The sequence below is a fragment of the Arachis stenosperma genome, chromosome 1 (assembly GCF_014773155.1).
Source record: "Arachis stenosperma cultivar V10309 chromosome 1, arast.V10309.gnm1.PFL2, whole genome shotgun sequence".
NCBI lineage: Eukaryota > Viridiplantae > Streptophyta > Magnoliopsida > Fabales > Fabaceae > Arachis > Arachis stenosperma.
Window position 1 is genome coordinate 31,308,601 of NC_080377.1, and position 19,483 is coordinate 31,328,083.

The 19,483-nt window shown below is 37.1% G+C and overlaps 2 non-coding genes across 2 annotated transcripts; both read right to left on the reverse strand.

The window, feature by feature from the left end:
* Positions 1–2,152: 2,152 nt before the first annotated feature.
* On the reverse strand, positions 2,153–2,256 carry LOC130953562 (small nucleolar RNA R71). The gene has a single exon (XR_009075736.1). It is a non-coding gene; the product is annotated as a small nucleolar RNA R71 (small nucleolar RNA).
* Positions 2,257–17,079: 14,823 nt separating this feature from the next.
* Positions 17,080–17,183, reverse strand: LOC130950875 (small nucleolar RNA R71). The gene has a single exon (XR_009073758.1). It is a non-coding gene; the product is annotated as a small nucleolar RNA R71 (small nucleolar RNA).
* Between the last annotated feature and the right edge of the window lie 2,300 nt (positions 17,184–19,483).

Sequence of the window (19,483 nt, forward strand, 5' to 3'; positions counted from 1 at the left end):
TGCTCAGATTAGGTAATTTTCTTTTGTTTTATTTCCAAAAAAAAATTTCAAAAATCTTTCAAAATTTATCACCTATTTTCGAAAATTTTCAGAGTTTTCAAGAATGAATTCTAGAGTTTCATACAACATGTTTTAGCTTGTCTGGCTATTAAGCCATGTCTAATTCATAGGATTTTGATTGAGGACTTTGGATTCATTACTTTCTTTTTCCTATATGTTTTTCGAAAAATATAAAATAAAATACAAAAAAAATAATAAAATCATAAAAATAAAAAATATTTTGTGATTCTTGTTTGAGTCTTGTGTCATGTTTTAAGTTTGGTGTCAATTGCATATTCATCTTGTTCTTGCATTTTTCGAAAATTCATGCATTGATAGTGTTCTTCATGATCTTCAAGTTGTTCTCGGTAAGTCTTCTTGTTTGATCTTTAAATTTTCTTGTTTTGTGTTATATGATATTTTTCATGTGCATTTTTGCATTCATAGTGTCTAAACATGAAAGATTTCTAAGTTTGGTATCTTGCATGTTTTCTTTGCATTAAAAATTTTTCAAAAATATGTTCTTGATGTTCATCATGATCTTCAAAGTGTTCTTGGTGTTCATCTTGACATTCATAGTGTTCTTGCATGCATCATGTGTTTTGATTCATAATTTTCATGTTGTGAGTCATTTTTTATGTTTTTCTCTCTCATCATTAAAAATTCAAAAAAAAAATCTTTTCCTTATTTTTCTCATAAATTTTGAAATTTTGGGTTGACTTAGTCAAAAATTCTTAAAAATAAGTTGTTTCTTGTTAGTCAAGTCAAAATTTCAAGTTTAAAAATCTTATCTTTTTCAAAAATCAAATCTCTTTTACTTTTATCTTATGATTTTCAAAAATTTAAAACTATTTTTCAAAAATTTTTTCTTATTTTATTTTAAATTTTCGAAACTTAACTAATAAGTAATGTGATTGATTAAAAAATTTGAAGTTTGTTACTTTCTTGTTAAGAAAGGTTCAATCTTTAAATTCTAGAATCATATCTTCTAGTTTCTTGTTAGTCAAGTAATTAATTTTAATTTTAAAAATTAAATCTTTTTCAACCATATCCTTTTAATCATATTTTTTGTCATATCTTTTTCAAAATTTTATCTTTTTTCAAATATTTGATTTCAAAATATCTTCTTATCTTCTTATCTTTTCAAATTTGATTTTCAAATCTTTTTCAAACTAACCAATTAACTTTTGTTTGTTTCTTATATTTTTCAAAACCACCTAACTAAATTTCTCTCTCTAATTTTCGAAAATACCTCACCTCTTTTTCAAAATTCTTTTTAATTGATTAATTGTTTTAAATTTTAATTTTAATTTTATTTCTTATCTTAATTTTCGAAAATCATTAACTCCTTTTCAAAATTATTTTCGAAAACTTCTGTCTCTCATCTTATTCTATTTATTTATTCATTTACTAACACTTCTCTTCATCTCAAATCACTGCCCCTATCCTCACCCTTGTGTTTGGATTATTCATTCTTCTTCACTCTTATTCCCTTTTTTCTTCTACTAACATAAAGGAATTTCTATACTGTGACATAGAAGATTCCTCTTCTTTTTCTGTTCTCTTCTCTTTCATATGAGCAGGAATAAGGAAAAAAGGCATTCTTGTTGAAGCTGATCCTGAACCTGAAATGACTCTGAAGAGGAAACTAAGAGAAGCTAAATTACAACAATCCAGAGACAACCTTACTGAAATTTTCGAACAAGAAAAGGATATGGCAGCCGAACCCAACAATAATAATGCAAGGAGGATGCTTGGTGATTATACTACACCTAGTTCCAAGCTTAATGGAAGAAGCATCTCAATTCCTGTCATTGGAGCAAATAATTTTGAGCTGAAACCTCAACTAGTTGCTCTAATGCAACAAAACTGCAAGTTTCATGAACTTCCATCAGAAGATCCCTACCAATTTTTAACTGAGTTCTTGCAGATCTGTGAGACTATTAAGACTAATGGAGTAGATCCTGAAGTCTACAGGCTCATGCTTTTCCCTTTTGCTGTAAGAAACAAAGCTAGAACATGGTTGGACTCACAACCTAAGGATAGCCTGGACTCTTGGGATAAGCTGGTCACGGCCTTCTTGGTTAAATTCTTTCCTCCTTAAAAGCTGAGCAAGCTTAGAGTGGATGTTCAGACCTTCAAGCAAAAAGATGGTGAATCCCTCTATGAAGCTTGGGAAAGATACAAGCAGATGACCAAAAAGTGTCCTTCTGACATGTTTTCAGAATGGACCATGATAGATATATTCTATTATGGTCTGTCTGAGTTCTCTAAAATGTCACTAGACCACTCTGCAGGTGGATCCATTCACCTAAAGAAGATGCCTGCAGAAGCTCAGGAACTTATTAAAATGGTTGCAAATAACCAATTCATGTACACTTCTGAGAGGAATTCTGTGAATAATGGGACGCCTCAGAGGAAGGGAGTTCTTGAAATTGATGCTCTGAATGCCATATTGGCTCAGAATAAAATGTTGACTCAGCAAGTCAACATAACTTCTCAAAGTCTGAATGGATGGCAAAATGCATCCAACAGTACTAAAGAGGCATCTTCTGAAGAAGAAGCTTATGATCCTGAGAACCCAGCAATGGCAGAGGTAAATTACATGGGTGAATGATGAATGGATTTTTGACGGTTTAGAATTTCACTAATGAAATCTCGTTGTAAAGTATAGTCTCTAAACCAACAATAATCCTTTCATACAAAAATTTGTTTGTCACAAGTACAAACCCCTAAAATCTATAAACCGAAGTATTTGAACCTCGGGTCGTCTCTCAAAGGACTTGCAGGGTAGTGTTCTTATTATTGGTTATGGATTTATTTATTTTGGGGTTTTGAATGAGAAAAATGAATAGTAAATGGTAATGAAATTCTATTAACAAAATGGTCTTGGCAAGGTTTGGTTGTCAAGAATCTTCATCATTATCACTAGCCACAAGTATGGTAGTTGCAAGGATTAATCCCACTTAGTCATCCTTTAATCAAATAACAAAGGAAAGTCAGGTGAGCTATATCAATCCAAGTCCATAAATCCTAACTTTTCACTAATTGGATTAATGAAGGCTAGAGTCAATGGCTATCAACTATCACTCACTTGGACACTAGTAACTCAAGAAATCCTAAGTTACCTTCTCAAGCCAAGAACATAAAATCCTACTCTAACATCCTTCCAAGCATTTCATCAAACACTTAGAAGGTGCAAACAACAAGAATGAATTATAACAACAATTGAATACAAAGAATTAACAACAACAATCAAGAAAATCACAATTATCATGAATGACCTCAAATTGCATTATTAAATGAAAATAAAGAGAACAAGAGTATCTCAATTACAAAACCTATAAACAAAATAAGAGAAATTACAACAAGAGAATAGGGATAGAAAGAAGAACCAAAGTGTAGCAATCACCAATTGGAGGTAGAAGTAGAAGGAGACTTGAATTAAACCTAGAACTATAAGATCCTGATCTAACCCTAATTCCTAATCCTAGAGAGAAGTGAGAGCTTCTCTCTCTAAAACTACTTCTAAAACTAAACTATGACTAATGATCAAAAGTATGTTAATTCCCCTTTAATCCTTGGCTTAAATAGCATCAGAAATGAGTTGGATTGGGCCCACAAGGCTTCTAAAATCGCTGGCCACGAGTTGCATTAAGTGGGTCATGTGCCACCATCGTCGTGTCCGTGTACTGTGCACGTGCGCGCCCCTATGCACGATGCAACTATGACAAATCTTATATCGCTTTGAAGCCCAGGATGTTAGCTTTCCAACCCAAATGGAACCGCAATATTTGGACCTCTGTAGCTCAAGTTATGGTCAATTAAGTGCGAAGAGGTCAGGCTTGACAACTTTTTGGTTCCATCATTTCTTCATGAGTTCTCCAACTTTACATGCTTTTTCTTCATTCCCTTGATCCAATCTTTGCCTCCTAAATCTGAAATCACTTAACAAACATATCAAGGCATCTAATGGAATCAAGGTAAATTACATTTAGCTATTTTAAGACCTAAAAAGCATGTTTTCACTCTTTAGCACAATTAAAGGAGAATATACAAAACCACGCTATTTCATTGAATAAATGTGGGTAAAAGGTGATAAAATCCCCAAAAATCAATACAAGATAAACCCTACAAATGGGGTTTATCAACCTCCTCACACTTAAACTAAGCATGTCCTCATGCTTAAGCCAAGAGAGAAACAAAGGGTATCAACATTTATTCCATGTAAATAAACTATATACAACCTAAACTATATGCAACTATCTAAATGGATGCAACTAAATGCAAAATGGTTTTACCTACTTGGTTAAAAATAAATCAATCCTCCAAGTCATACATGCACAAGTAGGGCCAAGATCATATAACGATTCATGAATCCTACCAATTCGAATATCAAAATGAAGTTCAAGTAGACTTGCGAGAAGAACACTCATGAAAGCCAAGAGTCAAGGAATTGAGCATCGAACCCTCACTGGAAGTGTTTGCACTCTAGTCGCTCAAGTGTATAGGGTTAATTCTCTCAATTCTCCCCTAATCATGCTTTCCAAGATTTGTTTTTCATCTAACAATCAACATTTATTCAATGCATGCATACATTCATCATGAGGTCTTTTCATAGGTTTTAATGGGGCTAGGGTCAAGGTAGGTGCATATTTGGTCAAGTGAGCTTGAAATTTGAATCTTTGATAAGCTTAAACTTCACACCTAACCTATGACATTCTATACAATTAAGTTATATCCTAACTACCCATTTTTCATTTTTTCACATACTCATGCATTTCCTTTTCCTTTCACAACACTTATGCATTGATTCTTTATTGAGCTTTACTTTGGGGCATTTTGTCCCTTTTTATTGCTTTCTTTTTCTTCTTTTTCTTTCTTTTCTATTTTCTTTCTTCTTTTCTTTTTGATATCTACATTTTTCCCTTTTTCTTTCTTTTTTTTCTTTTATTTTTTTCTCATTTTTTTCTTCCTTTCAAGCTACATACAAGAACATCAATGCATAAGGTCTATACATTTTAATTAATACATGAGTATGTACCCAATTCCCAATATTTCCAATAAAAATACAAAACCATCCTTTTACTCCCCTAATGTCTCAAGGTTTCCACACTTGAATGATACTCACACACACTAGCCTAAGCTAATCGAAGATCCAAATAGAGGACAATTATTATTTTTCGCTTTAAGGCTTGTAATGTGCTAAATTAAAGAACAAGTGGGTTAAGCGTAGGCTCAAAGTTGGCTAACAAAAGTTGATAAAAGGTAGGCTATTTGGGTAAGTGAGCTAATGAAACAATGGCCTCAATCATATAAATGCATGAATACATAAAATAATGGACATAAAGAATCAAACAAATCAAAGATTACAACCATAGAAAGAGAATAATGCACACAAGAAGGAAAAATAAGTGGTTATAAGATGTAACCACACAATTAGGCTCAAATCTCACATGCTTGTGTGTTCTTAGCTCAAAAACCATGTTCCAAAATAAATTCTTTCAAGCAAGTTCAACAATTTTTTTTTTCAAATTGGTAGGGTGCCCTAAAACAGTTTCTTGGAAAAGAAATTATCACCCTAACCAAGTAGTCCTAATAAGAAAGAAGTGGTAAGAATATGTATAAATTCTAACTAACATGCAACCTATCATGCAATGCAATAGCTAATCTAACAAAGAAAATAAAAAATTTGGTGTTGAAAGAAAATTGTTACCCATGGAGATCGGTCAAACGACCTCCCCACACTTGAAGATTGCACTGTCCTCGGTGCATGCAAAGAAGAGCAAGGTGGATGGGTTGCTACAATTGACGAGCTCCTTCAAAATGTTGTGCGGATGACTTGTTTGTTGCCCCATTTAAAAGCTTTTCCATTTCCTCCTTTCCTGATGGCCAGCCTAAAAGGAGAGAAAAAGAAAGAAAATTAAGCATACAACAAAGATATCAAAGTAAATAGAACATACGCGGGGGCTAATGCAAAATAAGAGTATGATTCTCTACTACATGTTAGCTAAGCATGTGAGTGAGAAAACAATGTAAGCTAAGGCATATTGATGAGCGGATAATTTATACGCTTTTTGGCATTGTTTTTAGTATGTTTTTAGTATGTTTTTAGTATGTTTTAGTTAGTTTTTATTATATTTTTATTAGTTTTTAGTTAAAATTCACTTTTCTGGACTTTACTATGAGTTTGTGTGCTTTTCTATGATTTCAGGTATTTTCTGGCTGAAATTGAGGGACCTGAGCAAAAATCTGATTCAAAGACTGAAAAGGACTGCAGATGCTGTTGGATTCTGACCTCCCTGCACTCGAAGTGGATTTTCTGGAGCTACAGAAGCCCAATTGGCGCGCTCTCAACGGCATTGGAAAGACGACATTCTGGGCTTTCCAGAAATATATAATAGTCTATACTTTGCTCGAGATTTGATGGCCCAAACCGGCGTTCCAAATCAGCTCAAAACTGCCCGGCGTTAAACGCCGGAACTGGCACAAGATTGGGAGTTAAACACCCAAACTGGCACAAAAGCTGGCGTTTAACTCCAAGAAAAGTCTCTACACGAAAATGCTTCAATGCTCAGCCCAAGCACACACCAAGTGGGACCGGAAGTGGATTTTTATGTCATTTACTCATTTCTGTAAATCCTAGGCTACTAATTCTCTACAAATAGGACTTTTTGCTATTGTATTTTCATCTTTGGACGTCTAGTTCTTAGATCATCTTGGTTCTTCTGGTTCCCTCTTTGGGGGCGAAGCCAATGATCACTTTTGTTCTTATTTATTTTCAACGATGGAGTTTCTACACACCATAGATTAAGGTGTGGAGCTCTGCTGTACCTCGAGTATTAATGCAATTACTATTGTTCTTCTATTCAATCCAGCTTGTTCTTATTCTAAGATATTCATTCGTACCCAAGAACATGATGAATGTGATGATTATGTGATGCTCATCATCATTCTTACTTATGAACGCGTGCCTGACAACCACTCCCGTTCAACAAGCAAACAAGGCCAGAATGTTTATCTCTTGGATTCCTTAATCGGAATCTTCGTGGTATAAGCTAGAATTGATGGCGGCATTCAAGAGAATCCGGAAGGTCTAAACCTTGTCTGTGGTATTCTGAGTAGGATTCAATGATTGAATGACTGTGACGAGCTTCAAACAACTGAAGGTTGGGCGTTAGTGACAGACGCAAAAGAATCAATAGATTCTATTCCAACCTGATTGAGAACCGACAGATGATTAGCCGTGCCGTGACAGGGTGCGTTGAACATTTTCACTGAGAGGACGGAACTGTAGCCACTGACAACGGTGACGGCCAACATACAGCTTGCCATGGAAAGGAGTAAGAAGGATTGGATGAAGACAGTAGGAAAGCAGAGAGACGGAAGGGACAAAGCATCTCCATACGCTTATCTGAAATTCTCACCAACGAATTACATAAGTATCTCTATCCTTTATTTTATGCTTTATTCATAAATCACCCATAACCATTTGAATCTGCCTGACTGAGATTTACAAGATGACCATAGCTTGCTTCATACCAACAATCTCCGTGGGATTGACCCTTACTCGCGTAAGGTTTATTACTTGGACAACCCAGTGCACTTGCTGGTTAGTTGTGCAAAGTTGTGAAAGTATGTTTATTTAGACCATGGTATTGAGCACCAAGTTTTTGGAGCCATTACCGGGGATTGTTTGAGTTGTGAAAAGTAGAGATCACAATTTCGTGCACCAAGTTTTTGGCGCCGTTGCCGGGGATTGTCGAGTTTGGACAACTGACGGTTCATCTTGTTGCTTAGATTAGGTATTTTTCAGAGTTCTTAAGAATGAATTCTAGTGTTTCAAAGTGATGTTCTTATCATCACCAAAGCTGATTGATCCTCATCAATTTAGCTCTTGAATGCAATGTCCTGCTGAAGCTTGGCTAGCCATGTCTAATTTCTTTAGACTAAAGCTTTAGACTAACATTGCATGATTCCTGGAATTCTCATTAAGAATTTTGATATCTTTATTTTCTTTTCCACTTAATTTTCAAAAAAAATCCAAAAAAAATTACAAAATCATAAAAACCAAAAATATTCTCATGTTTCTTGTTGAGTCTAGTGTCTCATTTTAAGTTTGGTGTCAATTTCATGTTTCTGTTCTTCTTGCATTTTTTGAATTCATGCATGTGTCTTCATTAATCTTCAAGTTGTTCTTGATGATTTCCTTGATTCTGATCTTTAAATTCTCTTGTCTTGAGTGTTTTGTTATTTTTCATATGCATTCTCATTTTGTTAGTGTCAATGGTATACAAACTGCTAAGTTCGGTGTCTTGCATGCATTGTTATTTGATTTTAGTTACATTTTGATTATTAAAAATCCAAAAAAAATTTTAATTTGTGTCTTTTCAAGTCAATAATACAGAGAATTGAAGATTCAGAACATACAGCAGAGGAATTACATAGAAAAGGCTGGGCGTTCAAAACGCCCAGTGAAGAAGGAAAACTGGCGTTTAAACGCCAGCCAGGGTGCCTGGTTGGGCGTTTAACGCCCAAAAGGGTAGTGTTTTGGGCGTTAAACGCCAGAATGGTACAGAATGGATACCATTCTGGGCGTTTAACGCCAGGATGGAACAAGAGGGAAGATTCTGTTTTAATTCAAATTTCTTTCAAGTTTTCAAAATTTTTCAAAATCAAATCTTTTTCAAATCAAATCTTTTCAATCAAATCTTTTTTCAAAATTAATTTCTTTCCATTTTCAAAAAATACTTGCTATCAATTAATGATTTGATTCAACATTTCAAGTATGTTGCCTTTTCTGTTGAGAAATGTTTAATGTCTGAATCATATATTTTCTTGTTAGCCAAGTCATTAATTTTTTAAAATCAAATCTTTTTTAATTGTTTTTCAAATCATATCTTCTCAATCACATCTTTTTAAAAACTATATCTTTTCAATCATATCTTTTAATCACATCTTTTTCAAAATAGTTTTTAATCATATCTTTTTAATTTCTAATTTCAAAATCTTTTTCAAAAATCACTTGATTTCTTTTCCACTCTTAGTTTTCGAAAATCAATTAGTATTTTTTCAAAATGTTTTTAAAATCTTTTTAATTTATTTTCAAAAATTTCTTCCCCTCTTCTCACATCCTTCTATTTATGGACTAACACTCCTCCTTAATACACAATTCGAACTCCATCTTTCTTGATAAGTTCAAATTCTTTTACCTCTTCCTTCTATTTTTCTTTTCCTCTGACACCTCAAGGAATCTCTATACTGTGACATAGAGGATTCCATATTTTCTTGTTCTCTTCTCTTTCATATGACCAGGAGCAAAGACAAAAGCATTCTTGTTGAGGCTGACCCTGAACCTGAAAGGACCTTGAAGTGAAAGCTAAGAGAAGCTAAGGCACAACTCTCTGTAGAGGACCTAACAGAAGTCTTCAAAGAAGAAGAACCCATGGCAGCCGAAAACAACAACAATGCCAACAATGCAAGGAAGGTGCTGGGTGACTTTACTGCACCTACTCCCGACTTCTATGGGAGAAGCATCTCTATCCCTGCCATTGGAGCAAACAACTTTGAGCTTAAGCCTCAATTAGTTTCTCTGATGCAACAGAATTGCAAGTTCCATGGACTTCTATTGGAAGATCCTCATCAGTTTTTAGCTGAGTTCTTGCAAATCTGTGACACTGTCAAGACTAATGGGGTTGACCCTGAGGTCTACAGACTTATGCTACTCCCTTTTGCTGTAAGAGACAGAGCTAGGATTTGGTTGGACTCACAACCTAAAGAAAGCCTGAACTCTTGGAAAAAGCTAGTCAATGCCTTCTTGGCAAAGTTCTTTCCACCTCAAAAATTGAGTAAGCTTAGAGTGGAAGTCCAAACCTTCAGACAGAAGGAAGGTGAATCCCTCTATGAACCTTGGGAAAGATACAAATAATTGATCAGAAAGTGTCCTTCTAACATGCTTTCTGAATTGAGCATCATAGGTATCTTCTATGATGGTCTGTCTGAGCTGTCCAAGATGTCTTTGGATAGCTTTGCTGGAGGATCTCTTCATCTGAAGAAGATGCCTACAGAAGCTCAAGAACTCAATGAAATGGTTGCAAATAATCAATTCATGTACACTTCTGAAAGGAATCCTGTGAACAATGGGACAAATCAGAAGAAAGGAGTTCTTGAGATTGATACTCTGAATGCCATACTGGCTCAGAATAAAATATTGACTCAGCAAGTCAATATGATTTCTCAAAGTCTGTTTGGAATGTAAGCTGCACCAGGCAGTACTAAGGACGCTTCATCTGAAGAAGAAGCTTATGATCCTGAGAACCCTTTAATGGAAGAGGTGAATTACATGGGAGAACCCTATGGAAACACCTATAATTCTTCATGGAGAAATCATCCAAATCTCTCATGGAAGGATCAACAGAGACCTCAACAAGGTTTCAACAACAATAATGGTGGAAGAAACAGGTTTAGCAATGGCAAGCCTTTTCCATCATCTTCTCAGCAACAGACAGAGAGTTCTAAGCAGAGCCACTCTGACTTAGCAACCATGGTCTCTAATCTAATCAAAACCACTCAAAGTTTCATGACTGAAATAAGGTCCTCCATTAGAAACTTGGAGGCACAAGTGGGACAGCTGAGCAAGAAAATTACTAAACTCCCTCCTAGTACTTTTCCAAGCAATACAGAAGAGAATCCAAAAGGAGAATACAAGGCCATTAACATGACCCACATGGCCGAACTTGAAGAGGAGGAAGAGGCAGTGATCGCCACTGAGGAAGACCTCAAGGGACGTCCACTGGCCTCCAATGAGTTCCCTAATGAGGAACTATGGGAATCTGAGGCTCATAATGAGACCATAGAGATTCCATTGGATTTACTTCTGCCATTCATGAGCTCTGATGAATATTCTTCCTCTAAAGAGGATGAATATGTCACTGAAGAGCAAGTTGATAAATACCTTAGAGCAATCATGAAGCTAAATGACAAGTTATTTGGTAATGAGACTTGGGAGGATGAACCCCTTTTGCTCACTAAAGAACTGGTTGACTTGTCTAGGCAGAGATTACCTCAAAAGAGACAGGACCCTGGAAAGTTCTCAATACCTTGTACCATATGCACCATGACCTATAAGAAGGCTCTGTGTGACTTAGGGTCAAGTATAAACCTCATGCCTCTCTCTGTAATAGAGAAGCTAGGGATCTTTGAGGTACAAGCTGCAAGAATCTCACTAGAGATGGCAGACAATTCAAGAAAACAAGCTTATGGACTTGTAGAGGATGTTCTGGTAAAAATTGAAGACCATTACATCCCTGCTGATTTCATAGTCCTAGAGACTGGGAAGTGCATGGATGAATCTGTCATCCTTGGCAGACCCTTCCTAGCCACAGCAAAGGCTGTGATTGATGTTAACAGAGGAGAATTGATCATTCAAGTGAATGAAGAATCCGTTGTGTTTAAGGCTCAAGGATATCCCTCTGTCACCATGGAGAGGAAGCATAAAGAACTTCTCTCAAAACAGAGCTAAACAGAGCCCCCACAGTCAAACTCTAAGTTTGGTGTTGGGAGGCCACAACCAACTTCTAAGTTTGGTGTTGAACCCCCACATTCAAACTCTAAGTTTGGTGTTGGAAGGTTCCAACATTGCTCTGAGTATCTGTGAGGCTCCATGAGAGCCCACTGTCAAGCTACTGACATTAAAGAAGCGCTTGTTGGGAGGCAACCCAATGTTATATTTAATCTATTTTCCTTTGTTATTTCATGTTTTCTGTAGGTTGATGATCATGGGAAGCCGAAAAATCAATTGAAAAAGCAAAAATAGAATGAAAAACAGAAAGAAAAATAGCACACCCTGGAGGAAGATCTTGCTGGCGTTTAAACGCCAGTAAGGGTAGCAAATGGGCGTTTAACGCCCAGTCTGGCACCATTCTGGGCGTTTAAGGCCAGAAAGGGGCACCAGACTGGCGTTAAACGCCAGGAAAGGGCAAGAAGCTGGCGTTAAACGCCAGAAATGGGCACCAGCCCGGAGTTTAACGCCAGAATTGGCACAGAGAGCATTTCTGCTCGCCACTTGGTGTAGGGATAACTTTTCCTTGACACCTCAGGATCTGTGGACCCCACAGGATCCCCACCTACCCCACCACCCTCTCTCTCTTCTTCACCCACTCACCAATCACCTAAACACTACTTCTCTCCCTTTGGCCGAATAACAAAGCCATCTCCATCTCCTTCATTTCTTCTTCTTCTACTCTCTTCTTTCTTCTTTTGCTCGAGGACGAGCAAACCTTCTAAGTTTGGTGTGGTAAAAGCATTACTTTTTGTTTTTCCATAACCATTTATGGCATCCAAGGCCGGAGAAACCTCTAGAAAGAGGAAAGGGAAGGCAAAAGCTTCCACCTCCAAGTCATGGAAGATGGAGAGATTCATCTCAAGGGTGCATCAAGACCACTTCTATGAAGTTGTGGCCATGAAGAAGGTGATCCTCGAGGTCCCTTTCAAACTCAAGAAGAGTGAATATCCGGAGATCCGACATGAGATCCGAAGAAGAGGTTGGGAAGTTCTTACCAACCCCATTCAACAAGTCGGAATCTTGATGGTTCAAGAGTTCTATGCCAATGCATGGATCACCAAGAACCATGATCAAAGTGTGAACCCAGACCCAAAGAATTGGCTTACAATGGTTCGGGGGAAATGCTTAGATTTTTGTCCAGAAAATGTAAGGTTGGCATTCAACTTGCCCATGATGCAAGGAGATGAACACCCTTACACTAGAAGGGTCAACTTTGATCAAAGGTTGGACCAAGTCCTCATAGACATTTGTGAAGAGGGCACTCAATGGAAGAGAGATTCAAGAGGGAAGCCGGTTCAACTGAGAAGGCATGACCTCAAGCCCGTGGCTAGGGGATGGTTGGAGTTTATCCAACACTCAATCATTCCCACTAGCAACCGGTCCGAAGTTACTATAGACCGGGCCATCATGATTCATAGCATCATGATTGGAGAAGAAGTAGAAGTTCATGAGGTTATAGCCCAAGAACTTTATAAGGTGGCGGACAAGTCCTCTACCTTGGCAAGGTTAGCCTTTCCTCATCTCATTTGTCACCTCTGTTATTCAGTTGGAATTGACATAGAGGGAGACATCCTCATTGATGAGGACAAGCCCATTGATGAGCGGATAATTTATACGCTTTTTGGCATTGTTTTTATATAGTTTTTAGTAAGTTTAAGCTACTTTTAGGGATGTTTTCATTAGTTTTTATGTTAAATTCACATTTCTGGACTTTACTATGAGTTTGTGTGTTTTTCTGTGATTTCAGGTAAATTCTGACTGAAATTGAGGGATTTGAGCAAAACTCTGAAAAAGGCTGACAAAAGGACTGCTGATGCTGTTGGATTCTGACCTCCCTGCACTCGAAATGGATTTTCTGGAGCTACAGAACTCCAACTGGCGCGCTCTCAACGGCGTTGGAAAGTAGACATCCAGGGCTTTCCAGCAATATAATAGTCCATGCTTTATTCGAAGAATGACGACGTAACTTGGCGTTAAACGCCAAGTTCATGCTGCTGTCTGGAGTTAAACGCCAGAAAAACGTCATGATCCGGAGTTGAACGCCCAAAACACGTCATAACTCAAAGTTCAACGCCAAGAAATGCCTTAGCTCGTGGATTGATCAAGCTCAGCCCAAGCACACACCAAGTGGGCCCCGGAAGTGGATTTATGCATCATTACTTACTCATGTAAACCCTAGTAGCTAGTCTAGTATATATAGGACACTTATCTATTGTATTAGACATCTTTGGTCTCAGTTTTGTTTTATTCTTCATCTTAGGAGATCATTGATCACGGTTTAGGGGGCTGGCCATTCGGCCATGCCTGAACCTCTTTCACTTATGTATTTTCAACGGTGGAGTTTCTGCACACCATAGATTAAGGGTGTGGAGCTCTGCTGTACCTCAAGTATTAATGAAGTTCTATTTTCTTTTATTCGGTCTCTATCTTATTCTTATTCCAAGATATTCATTCGCACCCAAGAACATGATGAATGTGATGAGTTAGATAACCCTCATTATCATTCTCACTTATGAACGCGCGTGATTGACAACCACTTCCGTTCTACATGCAACAAGGCTTGAATGTGTATCTCTTAGATTCCCCAACAGAATCTTCGTGTATAAGCTAGAAGGATGGCGGCATTTATGAGGATCCGGAAAGTCCAACCTTGTCTGTGGTGTTCCGAGTAGGATCCTGGGAATCCGGAAAGTCTCACCTTGTCTGTGGTATTCCGAGTAGGATTCCGGTAATGAATGACTGTGACGTGCTTCAAACTTGTAACCTGCTGGGCGTTAGTGACAGACGCAAAAGAGGGATTCTATTCCAGTAGGAGCGGGAACCAACCGGTGATTGGCCGTACTGTGACAGAGTGCGTGAGCATTAGCTTTCACTGCGAGGATGGGATGTAGCCATCAGCCATGGGTGATGCCTCCAGACTGGTTAGCTGTGCGAGTGACAGCCGCATAGGATATTTCCCCGAGAGGATTGAAAGTAGCCACAGTTGATGGTGAACCCCTATACAAAGCTTGCCATGGGAAGGAGTAAGAAGGATTGAGTAGAAGCAGTAGGAAGGCAGACGTCCTTGAGTCATACAGCATCTTCATATACTTAACTGATACCTCTACTAATGAATCTACATAAGTATTTCTATCCTTTTTATTATTTATTTCTATTTATTATTTGAATCTAATCAAGTATAATGTTTAATTCGCCTGACTGAGATCTATAAGGTGACCATAGCTTGCTTCATACCAACAATCTCTGTGGATTCGACCCTTACTCACGTAAGGTTATTACTTGGACGACCCAGTACACTTGCTGGTTAGTTGAACGGAGTTGTGAATTCAAGTTAAGAAAATAAACAGTGCCCTAAGAGTATACATCCTTTACAAACAAAAGAACATGTGATCACAATTTCGTCCTCCAAGTTTTTGGCGCCGTTGCTGGGGATTGTTCGAGTATGGACAACTGACGGTTCATCTTGTTGCTCAGATTAGGTAATTTTCTTTTCAAAAACTTTTTCAAAAACTTTTCTTTTTATTTTTCGTTTTTTTTCCAAAACTATATTTTCGAAAAAAAATTAATAAAAATCCAAAAAATTAGAAAATCATAAAATTCAAAAATATTTTGTGTTTCTTGTTTGAATCCTGTGTTAATTTTTAAGTTTGGTGTCAATTGCATGCTTTTAAAAATTTTCTTGCATTTTTCGAAAATCCTTGCATTCATAGTATTCTTCATGATCTTCAAGTTGTTCTTGATAAGTCCTCTTGTTTGATCTTGATGATTTCTTGTTTTGTGTTGTTTGTTGTTTTTCATGTGCATTTTTGCATTCATATTTTCCATGCATTAAAAATTTCTAAGTTTGGTGTCTTGCATGTTTTCTTTGCATCAAAAATTTTTCAAAATTATGTTCTTGATGTTCATCATGATCTTCAAAGTGTTCTTGGTGTTCATCTTGACATTCATAGCATTCTTGCATGCATTCATTGTTTTGATCTAAAAATTTCATGCATTGAGTATTTTTGTTGTTTTTCTCTCTCATAATTAAAAATTTAAAAATCAAAATATCTTTCCTTATTTCCCTCCAAAATTTCGAAATTTTGGTTTGACTTGGTCAAAAATTTTTCAAAATTAGTTGTTTCTTACAAGTCAAGTCAAAATTTCAATTTTAAAAATCTTATCTTTGTAAAATCTTTTTCAAAATCATATCTTTTTCATTTTCTTTATAAATTTCGAAAATTTTAAAAATCTTTTTCAAAATATTTTCAAAATCTTTTTCTTATCTTTATATCAAATTTTCGAAAATTAGCTAACAATTAATGTGATTGGTTAAAAAATTTGAAGTTTGTTACTTTCTTGTTAAGAAAGGTTCAATCTTTAAATTCTAGAATCTTATCTTGTAGTTTCTTGCTAGTTAAGTAATTTTAAAAATTAAATCTTTTCAAAATATCTTTTTTTTAAAAAAACTTTTTATCTTTTATCTTATCTTTTTCAAAATTTTATCTTTTTCAAAATTTAATTTCAAAATATCTTCTTATCTTCCTATCTTTTTCAAAATTTGATTTCAAATCTTTTTCAATCAAACTAACTAACTTTTTGTTTGTTTCTTATCTTTTTCAAAACCACCTAACTACTCTTCCCTCTCTAATTTTCGAAAATTCTCCCTCTCTTTTTCAAAAATTCTTAATTGTTTTAAATTTTAATTTTAATTATCTATTATATTTGATTTTCGAAAATTACTAACCTCTTTTTCAAAAATTATTTTCGAATTCTTCTCCCTCTCTTCTCTTCTTCTATTTAATTATTTAATTACTAACACTTCTCTTCACCTCTCCTCATCCAAAAATCCGAACCCTCTTCTTCATTCTTCTACCCCCTTTCTTTTTCTACTAACATAAAGGAATCGCTATACTGTGACATAGAGGATTCCTTTTTTCTTTTCTTGTTTTCTTCTCTTTCATATGAGCAGGAACAAGGATAAAGGCACTCTTGTTGAAATTGATCCAGAACCTGAAAGGATTCTGAAGAGAAAATTAAGAGAAGCTAAATTACAACAATCCAGGAATAACCTTTCAGAAAATTTCGAACAAGAGAAGGAGATGGCCGAAAATAATAATAATAATGCAAGGAGAATGCTTGGTGATTTCACAAAACCAACGTCCAAGTTTGATGGAAGAAGCATCTCCATTCCTGCCATTGGAGCCAATAACTTTGAGCTTAAACCTCAGCTAGTTGCTTTAATGCAACAAAACTGCAAGTTTTATGGACTTCCATCTGAAGATCCTTATCAGTTTTTAACTGAGTTCTTGCAGATCTGTGAGACTGTAAAGACGAATGGAGTTGATCCTGAAGTCTACAGACTCATGCTTTTCCCTTTTGCTGTAAGAGACAGAGCTAGAGTATGGTTGGATTCACAACCCAAGGATAGCCTGGACTCATGGGATAAGCTTGTCACTGCATTCTTAGATAAATTCTTTCCTCCTCAAAAGCTGAGCAAGCTGAGAGTGGATGTTCAAACCTTCAAACAAAAAGATGGTGAATCCCTCTATGAAGCTTGGGAAAGATACAAGCAGTTGACCAAGAGATGTCCATCTGACATGTTTTCAGAATGGACCATATTAGATATATTCTATTATGGTCTCTCTGAGTTTTCGAAAATGTCACTAGACCATTCTGCAGGTGGATCTATTCACCTGAAGAAAACGCCTGAAGAGGCTCAAGAACTCATTGACATGGTTGCAAACAACCAGTTTATGTACACCTCTGAGAGGAATTCCGTGAATAATGGGGTACCTCAGAAGAAGGAGTGCTTGAAATTGATGCTCTGAATGCCATATTGGCTCAGAACAAAGTGTTGACTCAACAGGTCAACATGATCTCTCAAAATCTGAATGGATTGCAACATGCATCCAATAGTACCAGAGAGGCAGCTTCTGAAGAAGCTTATGATCCTGAAAACCCTGCCATGGCAGAGGTTAATTACTTAGGTGAACCTTATGGAAACACCTATAACTCATCATGGAGAAATCATCCTAATTTCTCCTGGAGGGATCAACAAAAACCTCAACAAGGTTTTAACAATGGTGGATGTAATAGGCTAGGCAATAGCAAGCCATATCCATCATCTTCTCAGCAACAGACAGAGAATTCTGAACAAAACAATTCTAATTTAGCAAATATAGTCTCTGATCTGTCAAAGGCCACTTTTAGTTTCATGAATGAAACAAGATCCTCTATTAGAAATCTGGAGGCAGAAGTGGGCCAGCTGAGTAAAAAAGTCATTGACACTCCTCCCAGTATTCTCCCAAGCAATACAGAAGAGAATCCAAAAGGAGAGTGCAAGGCCATTGATTTAATCAAAGTGGCCGAATGCACTAGGGAGGAGGAGGACGAAAATCCTAGTGAGGAAGACCTCCTGGGACGTCCCTCAGGCAAGAAGGAGTTTCCTATTAAGGATCCTGAGGAATATGAGGCTCATCTAGAGACCATAGAGATTCCTTTAAATCTCCTTCTGCCATTCATGAGCTCTGAAGAATATTCATCCTCTGAAGAGGATGAAGATGTGACTGGAGAGCAAGTTGCTCAATACTTAGGAGCTATCATGAAGCTGAATGCCAAGCTGTTTGGTAATGAGACTTGGGAAAGTGAACCTCCCTTGCTCATTAGTGAACTAGATACTTGGATTCAAAGGACTTTACCTCAAAAGAAACAAGATCCTGGCAAATTCCTAATACCTTGCACCATTGGCACCATGAGCTTTGAAAAAGCTCTATGTGATCTTGGGTCAGGGATAAATCTTATGCCACTCTCTGTAATGGAGAAGCTGGGAATCATTGAGGTATAACCTGCCTTGTTCTCATTACAATTGGCAGATAAGTCCATAAGACAAGCTTATGGAATAGTAGAGGACGTGCTAGTAAGGGTTGAAGGCCTTTACATCCCTACTGATTTCATAATCCAAGACACTAGGAAGGAAGATGATGAATGCATCATCCTAGGAAGACCTTTCCTAGCCACAGCAGGAGCTGTGATAGATGTCAACAGAGGTGAGTTAGTCCTTCAATTGAATGGGGATTACCTTGTGTTTCAGGCACATGGCCATCCCTCTGTGACAAAAGAGAGTAAGCATGAAGAGCTTCTCTCAGTTCAGAGTCAAGAAGAGCCCACACAGTCAAACTCTAAGTTTGGTGTTGTGAAGCCACAACCAAACTCTAAGTTTGGTGTCCAAACCCCATATCCAAACTCTAAGTTTGGTGTTGGGAATACCACACTTAAGTTGACCTGATCACCTTGTGGCTCCATGAGAGCCACTGTCAAGCTATTGACATTAAAGAAGCGCTTGTTGGGAGGCAACCCAATTTTATTTATCCAATTTTATTTTATTTGTTTCTTTGTTATTTTTGTGTTTAATTAGGTACATGATCATGAGGAGTCACGAAAAAATCAAAAAAATTAAAAACAGAGTCAAAAACAGAAGAAAAAAATTTTTCACCCTGGAGGACGCACGGGCTGGCGTTCAACGCCCAGAAGGTGCATCTGGCCGGCGTTCAACGCCAGAACAGAGCACCATTCTGGCGCTGAACGCCCAAAACAAGCAACAACCTGGCGTTTAACGCCAGGATGCGCACACAGAGGACAATCTGGTGCTGAACGCCAGAAACAAGCTTGAAACTGGCGTTCAACGCCAGAAACAAGCATTACATGGGCGTTTAACGCCCAGAACATGCACCAATGGGCGTTTGAACGCCAGAATGGTGCATGAAGGCAATTTACACGCCTGTAGGGTGAAGGAATGGTATTTCTTTTCACCTCAGGATCTGTGGACCCCACAGGATCCCCACCTCAGGATCTGTGGATCCCACAGGATCCCCACCTAACATATTCCTACCTTACTTCCCA